General features: G+C 48.8%; 1 non-coding gene across 1 annotated transcript; it reads left to right on the top strand.

The window, feature by feature from the left end:
• The first annotated feature begins 1,211 nt into the window (after positions 1-1,211).
• LOC114817521 lies at positions 1,212-1,349 on the top strand. Its single transcript, XR_003765383.1, has one exon. It is a non-coding gene; the product is annotated as a small nucleolar RNA SNORA7 (small nucleolar RNA).
• The last annotated feature ends 15,779 nt before the right edge of the window (positions 1,350-17,128 follow it).

Genomic DNA, 17,128 nt, shown 5'->3' with positions numbered 1-17,128 from the left:
CTACTCTGTTTTGTTCAGGTGTCTCTTTTGAAGCAGCATTGATGAAAGGGCAGAAGATTTTTGACTTCACATCAGAACCCCAAGACGAGTCCCAGATCTCAAGCTCCGTGAAAGAAACATCTCTGAGGCCCAATCTAGAATCAGAAAGTAAGTTCTGTTTCCTAGCCCCTTGGTTGAATTTAAAACTAAAGGCAGTAGCTAAGAATTTCAGAGTCGGTCAGACCATTCAGTCATTAATTCATTCAGTCATATTTATTGAGCACTTACTGTGTGCAGAGCACTACTGAGCACTTGGGAGAGTACAATGCAACAATAAACAGGCAAGCACAGATACACACACAGACACAATGAGTTTACAGTCTAGAAGCAGGGAGATAGACATTAAATAGAAATAAATAAATCACAGATATGCACATAAGGGCTGTGGGGCTGGGAGTGGGGAAGAACAAAGTCAGGAAGACTCAGAAGGGAGTGGGAGAAGAGGAAGGGGCTGAGTCAGGGAAGGCCTCTTGGAGGAGGTGTGCCTTGAATAAGGTTTTGAAGAAGGGGAGAATAACTGTCTGTAAGATTTGAGGAGGGAGGGTGTTCCAGGCCAGAGGCAGAATATTGGCAAGGGGTTGGCGGCGAGATAGGTGACACAGTGAGAAGGTTAGTATTAGAGGAGCAAAGTGCGTGGGCTGGGATATAGTTAGCAGAACAGCAAGGTGAGGTAGGAGGGAGCAAGTTGATGGAATGCTTTAAAGTCGGAAGAGAGACTTCAGGAACTAGAGCAAATGAAGGTAAGAAGCTGATGAATCCCTGATGGAGGCTACCAGCTCAAACCAAATTCTTGGCAGAGCCTACATCTTCCTCGGGGATCGCCTGAATCTACAGAAGTTCAGGTGTTCAGAGAAATGGGCTAAACTTCAAGTTTGAGAGCAGCGATACGTAAACAGAGAAGCAGCAGGGCCTAGTGGAAAGAGCATAGGCCTGGGAGTCAGAAGACCTGGATTCTAATCCTGGCTCTACCAATTGCTTGCAGTGTGACCTTGGACAAGTCACTTTGCTTTTCTGTGCCTCAGTTTCCTCCACTGTAAAATGGGGATTTGATCATTGTTCTCCCTTCAACTTTGATTGTGAGCCCAATGCAGAACACACACTGTCTCTGACCTAATTAATTCATGCCTACCCCAGAGCTTAAAACAGTGTTTAACATATAGTAAGCACTTAACCACCTCTCAGGGTTGCACCTGGAGAGTTTCCAGTATTGTGCCAGTCTCTACTACAGGAAGGAGAGTCAAGCAGAGGCATATTTATTCCATTCCTAGCTTGGGCAGTGGCTAGTGAGTGGAAGGCAATCTGCTACAAGTCAGGACTCCCCTATGCTGGGCAGGAGCGGCATAACAGAGAGTTGAGGATAGAGACTCAGGTTTAGTGCGCGGAAGGAGGCGACAGTAAACCGCTTCCATATTTTACCAAGAGAACTCTACAAATACACTACCAGAATGATTGCAGATGGAGGAGGGACATCCTGGGAGAAATGTGTCTATGGCGTCGCTATGGGTCGGACACGACTCGACAGCATAAGACAGTAGCAATGAGCACTTAAATATCATAAAAAATGTCAGGAAAGACCATAAAATACATCTGGCTACATGCAGTAGTTCCATTCCCGTTTTCAAAGCTGCTTTCCTCATTCATAAGGCACTGCTTTTCTGAAGCTCAAATTAAGAAGTAGACAGCTGGAATCATCCCTCTGGAGGTATTATTGTTGGAAAGTCAAAATCTCGCTTCCTCCTGACTACCTTTTGAGTATTCTGCTCATTCAGGTGGATCCCTTTGGGTTTCTCGAGAAGCAGTGTGGTCATGGTTAGAGCATGGACCTGGGAGTCAGAGGACCAGGTTTCTAATCCCGGCTCCACCACTTTTCTGCTGTGTGGCTTTGGGCAAATCACTTCACTTCTCTGTGCCTCTGTTTACCTCATCTGAACAATGGGGATTCAATACCAGTTCTCTCTCCTACTTAGATTGTGGAGGAGATGTGCCTTCAATAAGGCTTCAAAGTGGGGGAGAGTAATTGTCCATCAGATATGAGGAGGGAGGGCATTCCAAAGACCAGCTCAACCTTCGTAGTGCTTGACTAGAGTTGAAGGTATGGTCTTCTGGTAAGCCATACACATAGAACCTGTGCTCTCGAGACAGTGACTGTTTCCCACTGCCAATAAAATGCCCACGTCCCAATACCATCCCTAGCTAGTGGGGGGATTAGCCAAAACTATTAGCTGAGTCCTGAGAACTACAAATAAGACACTACATGGGACAATTCCCAGCATACATACACATCTGGAGCTCGCGGAGGAAGAGGGAAGCCATGTTAGAGATGGAAAAGAACTTCCTTTCGTCGTCTCCTAGGAACTCCAAATGGCGGAGAAGATGAGGCTGATTACTCACCTGGGGGATGCCAAGAACTTGATTGAGCAGCTTGAACAAGATAAGGTGAGCGTTTTCCTCAAGATGGCCAGTAAGACTCATGGGGGTTGGCTTCGAATAGCTCGAAAGCAATGCCTGTCGCGCTGATTTCGAAGCCAGTTACAGCTCCTTCCATTTGAGGGGTGTTTTTGTTTCACATTCCAGTTTAATACTTCCAGTTAGCACTGGTTTAGGTTACGCCAATGATAATAATAATAGCTGTATTAGTTAAGTGCCTACCTTGTGCCAAGCATTCTGTGCTAAGCCTTGGGATAGGTACAAGACAGGTCAGATGTAGTCCCTATCCCCCACTGGACTCGCAGTCCAAAAAGGAGGGAGAACAGGTATTGAATCCCCATCTCATTTCTGAGAAAACTGAGCTATAGGGAAGAGAAGGGGCTTGCCCAAGGTGACTCATCACACCATGGCAGACTGGGATTAGAACCCAGGTGCTTCTAACTCCCACTTTTCCACTAGGCCATACTGCTTCTCAGATTGTCCGAGTCTCAGAGTCTCTACCACATCGATACTTCCGTCACCATCATGACTCAAATGGTTATGTGGAATAGCTCCGTTTTTCTCTGAAAAAGCAAATTACTGTTTAGCAAAATGAGTATTAGATAATGGACTATATAATTGTATTGTAATGGAAACGAGTAAACAGGATTTTTGATTTAGATGGCAGGAGGTGTAGCGTAGCCTAGTGGATAGAGCATGGGGCTGGGAATCCGAAGGACCTGGATACTAATCTAGCTCTGCTACTTAGCTGTGTGGTCTTGGGCAAGTCATTTCACTTTTCTGTGCCTCAGTTACCTTATCTGTAAAATGGGGATTAAGACTGTGAGCCCCATGTGGGACATGGACTGTGTCCAACCTGATTAGCTTGTATCTACCCCAGTGCTTAGTATAGTGCTTGGCACATAGAAAGCACTGTACAGATAGAAAAATGAACAAACCAGCAAACCGAAAAAACCATCCTGAGCATTGTGGGCTAAGCCAATCCCATTTCACAGGAGGCAGCCCAGCCATTCCCAAAGCCATCAGGTTTTCAAGCAAGAATGAGGAGACCAGAAGCCATCACTTTCTTATTTTGTGGAGACAACCTCTTGGGGCCAGAAATTTTAGAGAAATTACAGTCTAAGGACGAACTCAAAATAAACCAGAAGAAGGTTTAGCTGATTTGCACATTTATCATCGTTAGTGCAAGAAATGCCATGAGAAGCAGTGTGGCTCAGTGGAAAGAGCACGGGCTTGGGAGTCACAGGTTGTGGGTTCTAATCCTGGATCTGCCACTTATCAGCTGTGTGACTTTGGGCAAGTCACAACTTCTCTGTGCCTCAGTTACCACATCTGGAAAATGGGGATTAAGACTGCGCCCCGTGTGGGACAACCTGATTACCTTGTATCTACCTAGCACTTAGAACAGTGCTTGGCACATAGTAAGTGCTTAACAAATACCAAAATCATTATTATTATTATTATTTTGAATTTGGGAAGAAAAGGTGATGGATAAAGTTCCCCTAACTTTCAATATTATGAGATTAAGTCAGTAGACACTTGTGTCAAAATGATGATATCAGAAACTTCTCACCTACTTTCCTCTAGACTGTCAGCTCATTGTGGCTGGGGAACATGTCCACCAATTCTATCGTACTCTCCCAAGCGTTTACTACAGTAAGCACTTACTTCCTTCAGTAAGTAGGACTGATTCATTGATTGATTTACCCAGTTCACTGAGCCTGTTAAACTGATGGCACAAAACTACTTCACTCTTAATATTGGTTAAATATTTGCTGCAGATAGTTAAGTAGGTGAAGGGGGATTAAAAGTTTAGCTAGAATGATTGTGGTCAGAGTTTTCCAATTGAAAATTTACAATTTCCTCCTGAAATTACCCAGCCTTTTGAAAGTGGGAGTTGCTGAGGTCTCATGTATCAATCAGTCAGCCAGTAGTATTTCTTGAGTGTTTACTGTGTGCAGAGCACCGGACTAAGAGCTTGGGAGAGCATACTTAGAACAGAATTGGTAGACGCATTCCATGTCCATGATGATCTTACCAACTAGTGGGCGAGGCAGACATTAAAAGAAATTAGGGATGTAGATTTACGTGCTGTGGAATTGAACCTCCCTCTATTTGCTAGTGCTAAAGACATGCATTTCGGCCTTCCCGGTGTATTCATATCAATCAAAGGTACTTATTGAGCACTTAATGCATGCCAAACATGGTACTAAGTGCTTGGGAGAGGACGATATAATAGCTTACAGTCTGGGGGGTTGGTGGACGTTAAATTACGGAGATAGTTACAAGTGCCGTAGGGCTGAGTTGCATGCACAGTGAGGCTGTGAGATTGAACCTCCCTCATTCTGCTAGTGTTTCTTAAAGGCTTACGTTTTGGTGTTCCTGGCATATTCACATCAAAGGTATTTATTATTTACTGTGTGCTGAGCACTGTATTAAGCACTGGAAGAGTTCAGTCTAACAGAGTGGTAAGACACATTCCCTGCCCCCAATGAATTTACAATCTAGAGGCTGGAGGCAGACCTTTATATATATATGTAACTAATTTATCAGAGGAAACTGTATTACAATCCTGACTACTTGTTTTGTTGTCTGTCTCCCCCGTTTAGACCGTGAGCCCGTTATTGGGCAGGGATTGTCTCTACCTGTTGCCAAAATGTACATTCCAAGCACTTAGTACAGTGCTCTGCACATAGTAAACACTCAATAAATATGATTGAATGAATGAATTTGGTACTTGTTAAGCACTTACTATTTGCAAAGCACTGTTCTAAATGCTGGGGGGATACAAGGTGATCAGGTTGTCCCACATGGGGCTCACAGTTTCAATCCCCATTTTACAGATGAGGTAACTGAGGCACAGAAAAGTTAAGTGACTTGCCCAAAGTCACACAGCTGACAAGCGGCGGAGTGTGGATTAGAACCCATGACCTCTGACTCCCAAGCCCCTGCTCTTTCCATTGAGCCACTCTGCTTCTCTTAGCGCGGCTGACCCACCGACATCTGCTGTCTATAACAATAGTAATAATGGTATTTGTGAAATGTTTACTATATGCCAGGTGCTGTACTAAGCTAGGATGGATACAGGCAAATCAGGTTGAACAGAGTCCCTGTCCCATATAAGGATCTCAGTGCCCGTTTTCCAGGTGAGGTAACTGAGGCTCAGAGAAGTCAAATGGCTTGCCCAAGGTCACACAGCAGATAAGTGGAAGAGTGGGGATTAGAACCCTTGACCGAAGTTGCCCAGGAAATGTGGTCCGACTGTCTGAAGCAGCCAGGGAGATGTAGTCCAGTGTGTTTATGCCCTTAACCCCCGCCTGAAGCATCCTGGGAGATGTAGTCTGACTGCCCCACTTGCTGCCTGATGTCTATGTCCTCCACACCCCCAAACCCCTTTCTTGGGCAGCCTGGGAAATATAGGCCAGCTAGACCGCTGCCTGCTGTGTGTATGAGTGGGCCACTCCCGAAGCAGCCAGGGACTTGATCTGGCTAACCCACTGTCTTTCATCTGTGGCTCTTTTTCTCAAATGCTTGGTGCATATGGGACCCTAAAGGGTTTCTCACTTATTCAGGATATTCATTCATTCAATCGTATTTATTGAGAGCTTAATGTGCACAGAGCACTGTATAAGCGCTTGGAAGGTAGAATAAAGTGGAATACAGCAATAAAGAGAGACAATCCCTGCCCACAAGGGGCTTACAGTCTAGTGGGGGAGACAGACATCCAAACAAGTAAACAGGCATCAATATAAAAAAAATAGAATTATAGGTGCATATATATATATATATACACATAAGTGTTGTGGGGCGGGGTGAGGGGAAGCAAAGGGAGTGAGTCGAGGTGAGGTGGGAGAGAGAGCTGAGGAAAATTAGACTCGATTAGACTGTAAGCCCGTCAAAGGGCAGGGACTGTCTCTATCTGTTACCGATTTGTACATTCCAAGCGCTTAGTACAGTGCTCTGCACATAGTAAGCGCTCAATAAATACTATTGAATGAATGAATGAAAAGGGGACTTAGTCGGGGAAGGCCTCTTGGAGGAGGTGCACCTTCAGTAGGGCTTTGAAGAGGGGAAGAGTGATTGGCGGTTTTGAAGAAGGAGGACGTTCCAGGCCAGAGTTAGGATGTGGGCCAGGGGTTGGTGGTGAGACAGGTGAGATTGAAGCACAGTGAGAAGATTAGTACCAGAGAAGCAGAGTGTGTGGGTTGGGATGTAGAAGGAGAGAAGGGAGGTGAGGTACGAATGTAAGCCCGTCAAAAGGCAGGGACTGTCTCTACCTGTTACCAATTTGTACATTCCAAGGGCTTAGTACAGTGCTCTGCACATAGTAAGCGCTCAATAAATACTATTGAATGAATGAATGAATGAAAGGGAATGTAGAGATTTAAAGCCAATGGGAGGAGTTTTTGTTTGATACGGAGGTCGATAGGCAACCACTGGAGATTTTTGAGGAGGGGGGTGACATGTCCTGAACGTTTCCATAGAAAGATAATCCAGGCAGCGGAGTGAAGTATGGACTGGAGTGGGGATGAGTGATTGATTGTATTAATGTGGCAGTGGCTTGGATGGAGAGGAAAGGTTGGATCTTGGCGATGTTGTGAAGTGACAGATTGGATATGTGGGGTCTACGAGAGAGCAGAGGCAAGGATTCATTCAATCGTATTTATTCATTCATTCATTCAATAGTATTTACTGAGCGTTTATTATGTGCAGAGCACTGTACTAAGCGCTTGGAAGGTACAATTTGGCAACAGATAGAGACAATCCCTGCCCATTGATGGGCTTACAGTCTAATCGGGGGAGACAGACGAACAAAAAACAAGACAACTTAATCACGATAAGTAGAATCAAGGGGATGTACACCTCATTAACAAAATAAATAAGGTAATAAAAATATATACAAATAAGCACAGTGCTGAGGGGAGGGGTAGGAAGAGGAGAGAAGCAGAGGGAAAGGGGGGAAGTTGAGTGCTTATTATGTGCAGAGCACGGTACTAAGTGCTTGGAATGTACAATTAGGCAACAGATAGAGACAATCCCTGCCCAATAACAGGCTCACAGTCTAAACGGGAGAGACAGACAGAAAAACAAAACAAGACAAAAAAAAGTAGCCTGGTGTCAATATCAAGATAACTAGAATCTTAGATATATACATCATTAACAAAATAAACAGTAATAAATAATATATACAAATATGGACAAGTGCTGTGGGGAGGGGAAGGGGGAAGAGCAGAGGGAGGGAGTAGGGGGAATGGGGAGGGGAGGAGGAGCAGAGGGAAAAGGGAGGGCTCAGTCTGGGAAGGCTTCCTGGAGGAGGTGAGCTCTCAGTAGGGCTTTAAAGAGGGGAAGAAAGTTAGTTTGGTGGATTGTGAGGAGGGAGAGCATTCCAGTTCAGTGGTAGGACGTGCGCCAGGGGTCGATGGCGAGACAAGTGAGAACGAGGGACCATGAGAAGGTTAGCAGCACAGAAGCAGAGTGTACGGGTTGGGCTGTAGAAGGAGAGAAGGGAGGTGAGGTAGGAGGGGTCAAGGTGAGGAAGCCAAGAGTGAAGAGTTTTTGTTTTATGCCAAGGTTGATAGGCAACCACTGGAAGTTTTTGAGGAGAGGAGTGACATGCCCAGAGAATTCTGTAGAACGATGATCCGGGCAGCAGAATGAAGAACAGACTGGAGCGGGGAGAGACAGGAGGATGGGAGATCAGGGAGGAGGCTGACACAATAATCAAGTCAGGATATTATGAGAGCTTGTACCATCAAGGTAGCAGTTTGGACGGAGAGGAAAGGGCAGATCTTGGTAATACTGTGAAGGTGAGACCAGCAGCTTTTGGTGACGGATTGGATGTGTGGGGTGAATGAGAGAGCAGAGTCAAGGATGACACCCAGTTTACAGGCCTGTAAGACGGGAAGGATGGTAGTGCCATCCAGGGTGACAGGGAAGTCAGGAAGAGGACAGGGCTTGGGTGGGAAGATAAGGAGCTCAGTCTTGGACATGTTGAGTTTTAGGTGGCTGGCAGACATCCAGGTGGAGATGTCCTGGAGGCAGGAGGAGATAGGAGCCTGGAGGGAGGGGGAGAGAACAGGGGAGGTGATGTAGATTTGGGTGTCATCGGCATAAAGATGTTAGTTGAAGCCATGGAAGTGAATGAGTTCACCAAGGGAGTGAGTACAGATGGAGAACAGAAGGGGACCAAGAACTGACCCTTGAGGAACCCCTACAGTTAATGGATGGGAGAAGGAGGAGGAGCCCGCGAAGGAGACCGAGAATGAACAGCCAGAGAGATAAGAGGAGAACGAGGAGAGGATGGAGTCCATGAAGCCAAGGTGAGATAAAACGTGGAGGAGAGGCTGAGAGATCGAGGAGGATTAGGATAGAATAGGAGTCATTGGATTTGGCAAGAAGGAGGTCATTGATGATCTTTGAGAGGGAAGTTTTGGTGGAGTGGAGGGGATGGAAGTCAGATTGGAGGGAGTCCAGGAGAGAGTTGGTATCATCTGCATAGTGGTACTTGAAGCCATGAAAGGGAATGAGTTCTCCAAGGGAGTGAGGGTAAATGGAGAGTAGAAGGGGACTCAGAACTGAACCTTGAGGGCCCCCCACAGTTGGAGGCAGAGGAGGTGCCCACAAAGGAGACAGAGAATGAACAGCCATGTTTTGATGTCTGTCTCCCTCCTTCTAGACTGTAAGCCCAGTGTGGGCATGGATTGTCTATTGCTGAATTGTAGTTTCCAAGTGCTTCAGACAGTGTTCTTCCCACAATAAGTGCTCAATAAATATGATTGAATGAATGAATGGACAGAATCAGTGAAGCCAGGGTTGGATAATGTTTCTAGGAGAAGGGGGTGGTCGACTGTGTTGAAGGCAGCTGAGAGGTCGAAGTAGATTAGGATGGAATAGAGGTCATTGGATTTGGCAAGAAGGAGATCAGGGGTGACCTTTGGGAAGGCTGTTTCTGTACAGTGTAGGGGACAGAAGCTAGATTGGAGGGGTCAAGAAGAGAATTGGAGGAAAGGAATTTGAGACAGTGGTTGTAAACAACTCATTTGAGGAGTTTGAAGAGGAATGGTAGGAGGGAAATTGGGCAATAACTGGAGGGAGCCATGGGGTCAAAGGAGGGTTTTTTCAGGATAAGGGAGACATGAATGGACAGAATCAGTGAAGCCAGGGTTGGATAATGTTTCTAGGAGAAGGGGGTGGTCGACTGTGTTGAAGGCAGCTGAGAGGTCGAAGTAGATTAGGATGGAATAGAGGTCATTGGATTTGGCAAGAAGGAGATCAGGGGTGACCTTTGGGAAAGCTGTTTCTGTACAGTGTAGGGGACAGAAGCTAGATTGGAGGGGTCAAGAAGAGAATTGGAGGAAAGGAATTCGAGACAGTGGTTGTAGACAACTCATTTGAGGAGTTTGAAGAGGAATGGTAGGAGGGAAATTGGGCAATAACTGGAGGGAGCCATGGGGTCAAAGGAGGGTTTTTTCAGGATAAGGGAGACATGGGCATGCTTGAAAGCAGTGGGGAAGAAGCCTTTGGACAGCGAATTGTTAAAGATGGCTAATAGGGATGGAAAGAGGGCAGATCTCATCTAGAGATACTGCTGGGAAGGATTGGAGAGTTAAAGAGAGGGCTGGAGGGGGGAAGAAGCAGGAGTGATTATAGGGAACTCTAACGTTGATGTTAATTTTCTTAATAAAGTAGGTGGCCAGGTCACTGGGGGCAAGGGACTGGGGATGTGGAGGACAGAGGGCCTGAGGAGGGAGTTCCTCCTCTGTTCGCCGCCAAGCAGCCTCAGGACCTCCGCTCCCTTGGAGCTGCACCTTGGACCGCCCGTCCCTTATTCCCGACTAGCTCTTTGGCTGCCGAACGCCGACACAATTGCGCCGGGATGCCTTTCCACTGGAGCCTCACCTTGGACCCCGGTCCCCTTATTCCTGGAAAAATCTTTCTCCTCCTCTGATCATAGCCACGTGGGCTCGGGATCTTCGCTCCCTTGGAGCCGCACCTTGGACCGCCTGTCCTTCCCGGCTGGTTCTTTGGCTGCTGATCCCCAACATGATAGCGCCGGGACTGTCTCTCCATTGGAGCTGCACCCCTAACCGTTGGTCCCCCTCTTCCCCGGCTGAATCTTTCTCCTTTAGACACTGATACGAATGTGCAGGGATCTCTCTTCCCAAAAAGCCTGCGCTATCAGACTTCAATGACTTGCCCCCGGGCTCATGGTCATCTCCCCAACCCAGACTTCTGCACCCCTGCCCAAGTACTCCGACACTGAGGACCACCCCCATGCCCCACGCCACCGCAGGCCCCACAGCCACCAGATCCATGAGTAGCTCCCGGACCTCCCCCCATCTTTCCCTGACCCTCCTACTTCCAACCCCACCTGGTCTTGCACCCCCTCGTAGTCTGTCCTGGTAGCAAACCCAGACGATGGGACTCTGTTCTCCCCAGCACCCCCCCCTTCCACCCTGCCCCAGAGTCGTGGGACATTGTGCTCCCCTTCCCCTTCCCCCTCCCCACCCCAAACCCCGGAGTCGTGGAATATTGTGCTCCCCTGTTCCCCACCAAACCCCCGGGCCATGGAATATTGCACTCCCCAGCCGCCCCCCCTGGGTCTCCCCTCCACCCAGAAGTGGCCATCCTTTGGAGAGTCCTCACTCCCTCCTCCCCTGTGCTCTGACTAGAGGTGATAGATTCCGTCCCCCCACCCCCCCATAACTCTTTCCGATCCCCATTCCTGGGCAACATTGCCCTTGTTCTCGTTGTGTTACTTTAGCTGCTACCTGTGCCCGCAACTACTCACCCTTCCCATGTTACTCCTCTCCCCATGAGTTTCCCCTCCTCTATCCCCTACAACAGCTCCACCCTTCCCCACATTGGGCATCCATAAGGCTCCCTCTGCCGCCTCAGAGACATTTGAACCATGAGCCCCAGGACTCTCCATGCAACTAGCCTTTTGATTTTGATCTGATTGACCCTTAGTCAACACTAGACCCTGGACATCACCCGCTTATTAACAATATTTTATTGTATCATGTTACTATATTACTGCTTTCACATGTTATTGTTAATTGTTCTCAGTGCTGCCACCTACCTCTCTGGCCTCACCAGGTCCTTCCACCCCCCCTCCCATCTGTCCCTCCCAATCCTCCTTCCCCTTCCCCTCTCTCGCCCAGCTCTTTCCCTCTCTCTCCTCTGCCTCCTCCCCTCCCCCACCCTAGAACCCTACTTTTCCAGCACCACCCCTCTTCCCCCTCCCCCTCCGCTCCTCCCCACCAAACCCCCTCCTCACACCCTCCCCCCTTTCCTCTTCCCCACCTACGCCTCATCCCAGTCCTCCTGTCCCACCGCCACCCTTCTTCCCCCGCTGCCCGTCCAGGGCCCCACCACCTCGTTCCCATCCAAACCCTTCCCTCCCCCCCGCTCACACCCACAGCTACTTTCAAGTGTGGCCACTGGAATCCCCGCTCCATTACAGTAAATTACCTTTCATCCTTGACCTTTTCCTTTCCTGCTCTCTCCTCCTCCTCGCCCTTACAGAGACCTGGCTCACTCCTGAAGACATGGTCTCGAACCACTGCTCTCTCAAGCGGTGCTCACTGCTCACTGCTCTCTCAAGCGGTGCTCACTGCTCTCCTTCTCCCACTCCCCCAGACTCACCGGAAAGGGACAAGGCGTCCCTTCTCTCACTGCAATGCCGCTTCCACACTATCCCTCCCCCAAATTCGTTCTCCTTCCCCTCCTTTGAAGCCCATATCATTCGCCTCTACCACCCCCTCCAGATACTTGTAGCCATCATTTACTGCCCTCCTGGTCCCACCTCCAAGTTCTTCAACCACCTTGACCCCTTTCTTACCTTCCTTCTCTCCTTCTCTCTGCCCACTCTGATTCTCGGAGACTTCAACATCCACAAGGATGTACCCGGTGACTCCTCTGCCACCTGCCTGCTATTACTCCTCTACTCTGCCAACCTCCTGCTCCACACCTCGCCCACTCACCAACTTGGTCACACTCTCAATCTCGTCATCTCTTACTGCTGCACTATCTCCACTCTCACCAATTCTGAAATCACTCTCTCGGACCATAATCTTCTCACCTGCCTCCTCTCTCACACTCTCTCCCCTTGCAAATCTGTATTACTCCCTCACAGAGACCTCTGCTGTCTTGATCCCATCCATCTCTCCCAAAGCATCTCTCCCCACCTTGCCTCACTATCCTCTGTTCCCATTCTCGATGATCAGGTTACCGTTCTCAACTCCACCCTCTCTACTCATCTCAACTCACTCACCCCCCCTTTCCCTCCACCGCTCTCGCTCCACTAACCCACAGCCCTGGGTCACTGCCTCTGTCCACCTCCTTCGCTCTTATAGTCTAGCTGCTGAGCGCTGCTGGAGAAGGTCCAAGCACCAAGCCAACCATAACCATTTTAAAATTATCCTTTCCTGCCTTAACTCTGCCCTCTTCTCCGCCAGGCAAAACTACTTTTCTTCCCTCATTGACGCCCATGTCTGTTACCACCGCTAATTGTTCTGGACTTTTAACTCTCTCTTCAGGCCCCCTGTTCCTCCCCCTCCCCCATCCCTCACCCCCAAGATCTGGCCACCTACTTCATCATGAAAATTAACACAATCAGGTCTGAGCTCCTCAAAGTCACCTCCCCTTCTGCCTCTCCCCACCTACCAACACCCTCCCCTACTTTCCCATCCTTCCCTGCAGTATCCTCAGAGGAGATCTCCTCCCTCCTCACAAATGCCACCCCCTCCACCTCTGCTTCAGACCCCATTCCTGCTCTCCTTATAGAAACCATCACCCCTTCCCTCCTTAACTTCTATCTTTAACTACTCACTCTCCAATGGCTTCTTCCTCTCTGCCTTCAAACATGCCCATGTCTCCCCATCCTAAAAAAACCCTCTCTCAACCCCACTTCCCCTTCCAGTTATTGCCCTATCTCCCTCCTACCCTTCTTTTCCAAACTCCTAGAATGAGTTGTCTACACTTGCTGCCTTGAATTCCTCAACTCCAACTCTCTCCTGGACCCCCTCCAATTTGGCTTCTGTCCTCTCCCCTCTACCAAGACAGCTCTCTCAAAAGTCACCCATGACCTCCTTCTTGCCAAAGCCAATGACTCCTACTCTATCCCAATCCTCTTCAACCTCTCAGCTGCTTTTGACACTGTAGACCATCCCCTTCTCCTCCACACCTTATCTCACCTTGGCTTCATGGAGTCTGTCCTCTCCTGGTTCTCCTCATCCTTCAGGCCGTTCATTCTCAGTCTCCTTTGTGGGCACCTCCTCCCCCTCCCATCTACTCAAGGGTCAGTTCTTGGCCCTCTTCTGTTCTCCATCTATACTCACTCCCTTGGTGAACTCATTTGCTCCCACGACTTCAACTGTGATTTCTATGCAGATGACACACAAATCTACATCTCCTCCCTTGTTTTCTTCCCCTCCCTTCAGGTTCGTATCTCCTCCTGCCTCCAGGACGTCTCCACCTGGATGTCTGCCAGCCACCAACATGTCCAAGACTGAGCTCCTTATCTTCCCTTCCAAACCCTGTCCTCTTCCTGACTTCCCTGTCACTGTGGATGGTATAACCATTCCTTCCCATCTTTGAAGCCCGCAACCTTGGTGTCATCCTTGACTCAGCTCTCTCATTCACCCCACACATCGAATCTGTCACCAACGCCTGCCGGTCTCACCTTTACAATATCGCCAAGATCTGCCCTTTCCTCTCCATCTAAACGGCTACTGTGTTGGTACAAGCTCTCATAATATCCTGGCTGGATTATTGTGTCAGCCTTCTGTCTGATCTCCCTTCCTCCTGTCTCTCCCCACTCCAGTCTATTCTTCATTCCACTGCACGGATCATCTTCCTTCAGAAACTCTCTGGGCATGTCACTCCCCTCCTTAAAAACCTCCAGTGGTTGCCTATCAACCGCCGCATGAAACAAAAACTCCTCACTCTTGGCTTCAAGGCTCTCCATCACCTTGCTCCCGCCTACCTCACCTCCCTTCTCTCTTTCTACTGCCCACCCCGCATGCTCCTTTAATTCTCTCCTCAGGCCTCCTGTTCCTCCCCCTCCCCCATCCCTCACCCCCAATGATCTGGCCACCTACTTCATCACAAAAATTAACACAATCATGTCTGAGCTCCCCAAAGTCACCCCTCCTCCTTCTGCTTCCCCTCCTGCCCCCCCCCCCGCCAACCCTCTCCCTTACTTTCCCTTCTTTCCCTGCAGTATCCTCAAAGGATATCTCCTCTCTCCTTGCAAGTGCCACCCCCTCCACCTGTGCTTCGAACCCCATTCCCGCTCACCTTATAAAAACCATCGCCCCTTCCCTCCTCCCGTCCTTAACTTCTATCTTTAACTGCTCACTCTCCAATGGCTTCTTCCCCTCTGCCTTCAAACATGCCCATGTCTCCCCCATCCTAAAAAAACCCTCTCTCGACCCCACTTCCCCTTCCAGTTATTGCTCTATCTCCTTTCTACCCTTCCTTTCCAAGCTCCTAGAACGAGTCATCTACACTCGCTGCCTAGAATTCCTTAACTGCAATTCTCTCCTGGACCCCCTCCATTCTGGCTTCCGTCCCCTCCACTCTCCTGAGACTGATCTCTCAAAGGTCACCCATGACCTCCTTCTTGCCAAATCCAATGGCTCCTACTCTGTCCTAATTCTCCTTGACCTCTCAGCTGCCTTTGACACTGTAGACCATCCCCTTCTCCTCCACACCTTATCTCACCTTGGCTTCATGGACTCAGGCCTCTCCTGATTCTCCTCTTATCTTTCTGGCCGTTCATTCTCGGTCTCCTTCGCAGGCTCCTCCTCCCCCACCCATCCTCTAACTGTAGGAGTTCCTCAAGGGTCAGTTCTTGGCCCTATTCTGTTCTCCATCTACACTCACTCCCTTGGTGAACTCATTTGCTCCCACGACTTCAACTATCATCTCCTTGCAGATGACATACAAATCTACATCTCTGCCCCGTCCTCTCCCCCTCCCTTCAGGTTCGTATCTCCTCCTGCCTCCAGGACGTCTCCACCTGGATGTCTGCCTGCCACCTAAAACTCAACATGTCCAAAACTGAGCTCCTTATCTTCCCTCCCAAGCTCTGTCCTCTTCCTCACTTCCCTATCACTGTGGATGGTATGACCATCCTTCCTGTCTCTGAAGCCCGCAACCTCGGTGTCATCCTTGACTCGACTCTCTCATTTACCCCACACATCCAATCCGTCACCCACGCCTGCCGGTCTCACCTTTACATTATAGCCAAGATCTGCCCTTTCCTCTCCATCCAAATGGCTATTGTGTTGGTACAAGCTCTCATAATATCCTGGCTGGATTATTGTGTCAGCCTTCTGTCTGATCTCCCTTCCTCCTGTCTCTCCCCACTCCAGTCAATTCTTCATTCCACTGCATAGATCATCTTCCTTCAGAAACTCTCTGGGCATGTCACTTCCCTCCTTAAAAACCTCCAGTGGTTGCCTATCAACCTCCACACGAAACAAAAGCTTCTCACTCTAGACTTCAAGGCTCTCCATCACCTTGCCCCCGCCTACCTCTCCTCCCTTTTCTCTACTGTCCACCACGTAGGCTCCGCTCCTCTGCTGCCCACCTCCTCACTGTCCCCCGTTCTCGCTTATTTCACTGTTGACCCCTGACCCACATCCTCCCGCTGTCCTGGAATGCTCTCCCTCCTCACTGCCGCCAAACTCTCTTCCCCTCTTCAAAGCCCTACTGAGAGCTCACTTCCTCCAAGAGGCCTTCCCAGACTGAATTTCCCCTTTTCCCTTTGTTCCCTCTCTGCCCCCCATTCACCTCCCCTCGGCTAAGCCCCCTTCCCCCCCCTTTCCCTCTGCTCCTCCCCCTCTCCCTTTCCCTCCCCTCAGCACTGTGCTCATCAGCTCATTTGCATATATTTTTATTAACCTATTTATTTTGTTAATGAGGTATACATCCCCTTGATTCTATTTATAGCTATTGTTTTTGTCTGTTTCCCCCAATCAGACTGTAAGCCCGTCAATGGGCAGGGATAGTCTCTGTTGCCGAATTGTACATTCCAAGCGCTTAGTACAGTGCTGTGCACATAGTAAGAGCTCAATAAATACTATTGAATGAATGAATGAATGAATATCAACTTCCCGATCAAAGAAAAACTCCTCACCATTGGCTTCAAAGCTCTCCATAACCTTGCCTCTTCCTACCTCACTTCCCTTCTCGCCTTCTACAGCCAAGCCCACACACTCTAACCTTCTCACTGTGCCTCATTCATTCAATCATTCATTCATTCAATCCTATTTATTGAGCGCTTACTGTGTGCAGAACACTGTACAAAGCGCTTGGAAAGTACAATTTGGCAACAGATAGAGACAATCCCTATCCAACAACAGGCTCACGGTCAAGAAGGGGGAGACAGACAGCAAAACTAAACAAGTAGACAGGTATGCATCAATAGCATACATTTTCACCTGTCCCACCATCGATCCCTGGCCCATGTCCTACGTTGGCCTGAAATGCCCTCTTTCCTCACATCCGCCAATCACTCTTTCCCTCTTCAAAGCCCTACTTAAGGCGCACCTCCTCTAAGAGGCCTTCCCAGACTAAGCCCCCATTTCCTCAGCTCCCCCTCCCTTCCGCGTCATCTCAACTTGCTCTCCCCTCCCGCCCCCCGCCCCAC

The sequence above is a fragment of the Ornithorhynchus anatinus genome, chromosome 16 (assembly GCF_004115215.2).
Source record: "Ornithorhynchus anatinus isolate Pmale09 chromosome 16, mOrnAna1.pri.v4, whole genome shotgun sequence".
NCBI lineage: Eukaryota > Metazoa > Chordata > Mammalia > Monotremata > Ornithorhynchidae > Ornithorhynchus > Ornithorhynchus anatinus.
This window is presented reverse-complemented; position numbering and strand designations above follow the sequence as displayed.